Below are 6,907 nucleotides of genomic sequence, written 5' to 3'. Positions count from 1 at the left end.
TTATGGTGCCCCCCCCCCCGCCACTTAAAAAAAAAAAAAAAAAAAAACATTAATACTTTTGAATTTCTCAGTGGAATTTGTTTAATTAAATAACAACAAACATGACAGTTAAACCAATAAATAAGGTTAAAGGAGGTTAAAAATACTGTTACAAATAAATACTCAGGCCCCTTTGGAAAATTAAAATCAGAGCTGACATTAAAAGGACCTCTCCGCACAATTTCAACACGATCAGCATCTACAATGTGAGCTGGCCAAAGAGCAGGATCGGTTGAAGGGGGCACACATGTCTCCACAGTGTCACTTTCTGATAGTCTCTCAGTGACAGGACTCTCAGTGGTACTTGTGTATGGAACTGTACCTGAACTGGTGGTTGATGGTTCTTGTTCTTCTTGGCTAGGGATTGTTGCAGGGTCTACAATGGCTGGTGGTTGATGTCCAGGGATGGCACTACTACTGGATGGTTCATCCTGTCCTTGAGATCCTCCTTGAACATATTTAAGCATTGACCCTGCATACAAGAGAAAATATTCAGGGATTTTACAGAAATACAATTTTGAATCTACAGTAGGCCTACGAAAAATTGCATTATAAGACTAATAAATTAAGTAAGTCACTGGTACATTTAAAAATTACTAACTATATTTTACATGTATAGATTTTCATAATGGCAAATGGCAATATAAACATGCTGTACATAATTTGATATAAATGCGCAAGTAGGAAATCTATATTACTGGAAGATATAGGTTTCATATTACACTGTAATATGAAACCTATATCTTATTTATGCCGCATAAATAAGATATGCGTCTTTATAGATATCCTGAAATGCAGCAACATACAAAGTAATCTTGTCTAATCTGATAATAATACTTGACTGCATCACTGACCTATCCCAAAGTTAAGGTTAATCAGTAGCATGCATGACGTTAGCCAGCTAGCAACCTGAGGAGGGAAATGCTAGTCTCACGATTGCTAACGTTATCTGAAAACCGTCAATTGAGTGACCATGATGAGTTGCTTTTAGTAGTCCATTCTATATTCATATCCACAACGTAAACAAACTACCCAACATCAATCATTTGCAACATTTGTTAACACAGTATGAACACTGCTAACAGGAGCTATCACAGAGTTGACGGACATGAGCGTGCAAGCAAGGGCTACAATAATGAACTTTTTCTTATTGTTATTATTTAAACATTGCCTTACCGGCAAGCGACGCCTGAGTTTCATCACGCTTCCTCTTCTTCTTTCTTTTCTCCGCTCCCGACTCCTGTTGCCGTTTCGAGGCCATGTTCAAACAGGTGTTTACCAATACCGAATTGAGGCATTATAGAACAGACCACTGGGAGTGGGGGGGGGGGGCACCAGGAGGAGACTGGAGACAGGGCACAAAGCAGATTCACCCCTTTTCTCGGGAAAATTGTTTTATGTTGCTTTTGTATTGTTTAACCATATTAATGCATATGATATTTATAGTATTAATATGGTTTACTTTTTTTTTTTTTTACGACCCTGATTTTTTTGGTGCCCTACCGGCCAGTTGGTGCCCTACGCAGTGTGCGTTATGTGCGTTTGCGGAGCTACGGCGCTGTTCCTGCGCATGCCTTTCATTGATTCCAAAACGGTGTGCACGTATAAATGACATAGAACACAGAGGAGTTCAGCGTCTCGGTTGGGTAACTGTATTTAAATCATTGTGATCCTTTATATTATGCAATTTCTGAGTATAATATACAAATATACAAACTGTCATATGTTTGTTTGCATGCTTGTATCCTCTCCCTGTGCATCCTTTGTGCACTGACTGACACCTCAACCAGTCGATCTCCTCCATGCCTCATCGCTTTTCATTGTTTTCCTGTACGTTTGACTGACATGTCATCCTCAAAAGATGTTCGCATCGTCTAGGCACTCTAGATTGGACACGCTTGCGCGATCCCAGCCGGAGCTGCGTTTGAAGAAAGACAGGCAGTTTGGTTCTGGTTTATTTATAGTCTCCCATACTTGTTCACACTCTGCAGACTATGTTTTGATTAGACGCCTCACATGGGGAGATCAGGGCCTCAGTTGTCTCACATTATCTGTAATATTTGTTGCAGTGTTCCAAGATTGCTGAGCTGTAGCAAATCGGGACAAGTCATATAATTTCTTCAGAAGTTTTTCCTTATTGACAAAAAGCACTATAGCACAAACATAACTCCAGTGCACGCCATATTGCAATGGGACAAACCATGCAAAATGAAATATGTAATTGCAGTTAGCAACTATATAGAGCTTTAAAAAGAATAAATAAATTAAAAAAACATTGCAAGTAGGCCACGGACATATAGACGGGGCCTGAATTTTCAACATCCTCATTCACTTATTTTCAGAATATGAAGTGTCAAGGGAGATTAATCCAGGTCAGTCCCAAGATGCTGAAAGATAGTGCTGAGCCTCATTAAAGAATGTTTGCTGAAATTTAACTGAACTCCCAGGAAATTACTGTCAGGTTTGTAGTCATTTTTTCTTTTGTAGATCACCCCTGCAGCATTTTGCTGTGGATGGTGATTGGTTAGTAAGTCCACCCCTCTGGTCAAGAAGGAAAAACTAATAATTTTGATAGATTACGATGAAATGTTTCCCAGGGACATCTCCACAATATGGACCATCATCACTTTATGATTACCATCAAGTCAAAATTCCACTTTTTTTTACTTTGCTATGGTAAACTGTGCCAGCTACCAAATGTTTTTATAAACTAGAGTCATTTTCATGCATGTACTGTAGCTCTGAACTTTCCAATAGATTATCTGATAGAGGTACAAAAGTACTCTATCAAAAAGTTTTGTGTGACCCACATTTCAAAAAGGAGAGATCATTTGGAAGAATTGAGACTGATTTATTATGATACAGAATTCAACTGTGCTATTTGGTGATTAGACTCTGATGACCCATCATAGTAGAGCAGAAATTATAGGAATTTCTGGGGTCTGGATGCTGGTTTCATAGTTTCTGGGTTTTGAGATGCTGTGAGTTGATGTTTCTTTTTAGATTGTGAGAATGTTTTATGTTTAACTTTTATTCCTTGTCTCTCTGGTGAATGGGGTTGTCAGCTTCTTTATTATTTATTGTTACCGTTCCTGTAGCCTGTTTGTATTTTGCCTGTTTATTGAAGTCCTGCATTTTAAGTTATCCTTGGGCTTGAGTTTCTGTATTCCTTGGTTAGCCTGTATTTAGTTATTATTTAATTATTTCGATTGTTATGTCTTTCATTTTCAAGTTTTGTTTATTTCACATTTTGTATAGTTTCTTCTGTTTTATTTAATAGCCTAGTTATTTGGGTCCAACCTGATATCAACTCAAAGCGTGTTATAGACCCACTGGTCCAACACGCGGATGTCACGCTGTTAGGAGTTGGGTTTTGGTTATGTGGTGTTTTTGTCTGTATGTGTTTTTGGTGCCTCCCTTTTTGTATAGGTAGGTGGGGCAGTGAGTCACTGAACCTGGCACACCTGTTACTCATCAGATGCTTTCTTCAGAAGTGTTCTTTAGGAGCTACCTGACAGAGGACTAGTGTCGGAGTATTGGCATTTTTGGAGAGCTGAAATTCTGCCCCTGCCTGTTGGAGCCCTTGGATTACTTTTTGGTGACTGTAAGGAGTTTTGTTTCCTCCCTAGGATTTTGCCTCGCCTGGAGGTTCTGGGCTTTAAACAGTGCCAAGTAAGCTCTCCAACTCTCTGTAAAGTTTTAAGCTTTTCTTGGTTAACAGGCAAGACCTTCCTAATTCTCGCCCCTCTCCTTTTTTTAGATCGAGTGCACTACCTATGTGTGTTTTCGTCACCAGCACGTCCTGGCTCCGCGTCCCCATTCATACACCGTTGTACATATGTTGTCCTTGTAAATACCTCCCCCCTCCTCACTGTAAATAAACTGTCTTCACTGCAACTCTGCCTCCGTACGTTCTGCTTCCTGGGTCCACCTGCATTTGTCATAACAGAATACTCCGACCAACACATTTATGGACCCAGCAGAACATACGGACGCCGCTACCGGCGATTTTCTTTCAAAACACGAGGAGTCACTGTCCAGGTTGGCTAAACAGTTTCAGCAATCTGAACAGTGGGCGGGTCGGGTTAACGACACCTTGACCGCCATTCAGGCGACACTCGCTCGATTAGCTCCCCCGGCTGCCTCCAGCGAGCCATCCTCTCCTCCCATTCCACCTAGTCAGCCACCTGTGGGTGCGGTTCGCGATCCTGCTCCCCCAGCTTTGACTCCGTTCTCAGGAGAGCTGGGTCGGTGTGGAGGGTTTTTGATCCAGGTCTCCCTTTTGTTTCGACGTTTCCCTCAGGCATATTCGGATGATGCCTCTAAAATATCTTTTGTTATAGGCTCTCTCCGGGATCGTGCTCTGAGTTGGGCCGAATCGTACCTCGCTCTCCATCCACTCGAGACAATTTCCTATGCCCAATTTATTCGTGATCTTAAGGCCGTTTTTCACCATCCCCTGCGCGCCGACGAAGCCGCGCGGCAGCTGTCTGGGCTGCGGCAGGGCAGTCAGTCGGTGGCCGAATTCTCCATCAATTTCCGCGTTAAAGCCGCTGAGACAGGTTGGGCTGATAATGCGCTGCGCGGGGCATTTGTTAATCGCTTAACTGAATGCATGAAGGATGAGCTTGCTACTCGCGATGAACCTGACGATTTTGAAGCTCTGGTGGACCTGGCTATTCGCATCGATAATCGGCTGCGCGAAAGAGAAAGGGAGAAAGACAGGGGGGCCGAACCAGTGGTAATCAGGGAGGGAATGTGCCCGTGCGCACTGAGTTTCCAGCTTCACATCCTTTTCACTGTCCGGCTCGTGCTGACTTGCCTCCCGCTGACAAACTAGAGGAGCCCATGCAGTTGGGTCACGCTAAACTCACCCCGGTCGAGCGTCGTAGGAGGTTTGAGGGATGGCTATGCCTGTATTGTGGCCGTTCGGGCCATTTTGTCGCCTCTTGTCCGGCTTTGTCAAAAGGCAGTGCCCATCAGTAACTCTGGGGGTACTGATGGGTGACGTTTCCTCTCCTTCCCAGGCCCCTCGCATGCTACTCCCTGCTGTCATTCACGTGCCCGCCATGTCTCACTCCACTCATGCGCTTTTAGATTCCGGTGCAGAACAAAATCTGATTGATCGTGACCTTGTGCGCCTTCTCGGCATTCGTTTGTGTCCACTAGACGTTCCCGTGTCTGTCACTGCCCTTAATGGGCAATCGCTTCCTTCTGTCACTCACCAGACTGAGCCCCTGTCATTGATCCTTTCTGGAAATCACCACGAGCGTCTCCGGTTTTTTGTTTTTTCCTCTCCCGAGTCGCCTGTTGTTCTCGGTTTCCCTTGGTTTGAGCGCCATAACCCGCACATTAACTGGGCAGCCCGCCGCGTGGAGAGTTGGAGTAGCCACTGCTTGTTGCACTGTTTGCGCTCAGCTTTGCCGTCTCTGCCAGCCACTGCTACTGAGCCGGCGGCGGAGGTTATTGATCTCTCTGCTGTTCCTAAGGAGTATCACGACCTGAAGCTCGTTTTTAGTAAACAACGTGCTGGCTCCCTGCCTCCTCATCGCCCTTATGACTGTGCTATTGAACTGCTACCAGGGGCTCCGTTACCTTCCCGTCGGCTGTATAACATCAACCCTTCGGAAAGGGCGGCCTTGGAGAAGTACATCTCGGAGTCGCTGGAGGCAGGTTTAATTCGTCCTTCCTCTTCGCCTCTGGCGGCCGGTTTTTTTTTCGTTGGGAAAAAGACGGGTCGCTCAGGCCCTGCATTGACTATCAGGGTCTCAATGACATTACTGTGAGAAACAAGTATCCCCTGCCTTTGATTTCCTCTGCTTTTGAAACCCTTCAGGAGGCCACCGTGTTTACGAAGCTGGACCTACGGAGTGCTTATCATTTGGTGCGCATTCGGCGGGGCGATGAATGGAAGACTGCTTTCAACACTCCACGAGGACATTATGAGTACTTGGTAATGCCTTTTGGTCTGACTAATGCGCCTGCAGTGTTTCAGAGTCTTATTAATGATGTGTTGCGGGACTTTTTGAATGGTTTTGTGTTTGTCTATCTCGATGACATTCTTATTTTTTCCCGATCGGTGGAGGAGCATGTCGGTCATGTCCGTGCAGTGTTGCAGCGGCTGCTGGAAAATAGACTTTTTGTTAAAGCTGAAAAGTGCGACTTTCATGCGGACTCAATTTCTTTTCTGGGCTATGTGTTGGAGAAGGGGCAGATCAGGCCGGATCCCCGCAAGATTCAAGTTATTGCTGAGTGGCCGACCCCTGCGTCGCGCAAGGATTTGCAGAAGTTCCTTGGCTTTGCTAATTTTTATCGGCGGTTCGTCAAGAACTATAGTCGTGTAGTGCTCCCTCTCACTAGCCTTACCTCCGCGGCACGGGCTTTTGTGTGGTCGCCCGAGGCTGAACGTTCGTTTTCTGCACTGAAGGAACTGTTCTGCTCCGCGCCTGTCCTTGTTCACCCTGATGTCTCCCGACAGTTTGTGGTGGAGGTCGATGCGTCTGACGCGGGGGCTGGGGCGGTGTTGTCTCAGCGCTCGCCTGAAGATGGGCGCCTTCATCCATGCGCGTTTTTTTCGCGTAAGTTTAGCCCTGCGGAGAGGAATTATGATGTTGGTAATCGTGAGCTGTTGGCGATTAAGTTGGCTCTGGAGGAGTGGCGCCACTGGTTGGAGGGGGCTGAACATCCGTTTTTGGTTTTGACGGACCATAAGAACCTCTCCTACATTCGGTGCGCTAAGCGGCTTACTCCCAGACAGGCCAGGTGGCAGTTGTTTTTTGGCCGGTTCAATTTTACCATCTCTTTCCGACCCGGCTCTCGTAACACCAAGGCTGACGCTTTGTCTCGCTTGTTTTCGTCTGGCTCTGTG

General features: G+C 45.4%; 1 long non-coding RNA gene across 1 annotated transcript; it reads right to left on the bottom strand.

Annotated features, from left to right (window-relative positions):
* Positions 1-358: 358 nt before the first annotated feature.
* LOC112848090 (uncharacterized) lies at positions 359-1,590 on the bottom strand. Its single transcript, XR_003222040.1, has 2 exons — positions 1,216-1,590; positions 359-511 (listed from the first exon to the last, which is right to left on the bottom strand). It is a non-coding gene; the product is annotated as an uncharacterized LOC112848090 (long non-coding RNA).
* Positions 1,591-6,907: the final 5,317 nt, after the last annotated feature.

Source organism: Oreochromis niloticus, linkage group LG10 (genome assembly GCF_001858045.2).
Source record: "Oreochromis niloticus isolate F11D_XX linkage group LG10, O_niloticus_UMD_NMBU, whole genome shotgun sequence".
Lineage (NCBI taxonomy): Eukaryota > Metazoa > Chordata > Actinopteri > Cichliformes > Cichlidae > Oreochromis > Oreochromis niloticus.
The sequence above is the reverse complement of the archived record's forward strand: the minus strand, read 5'-3'. Positions and strand labels throughout refer to the sequence as shown.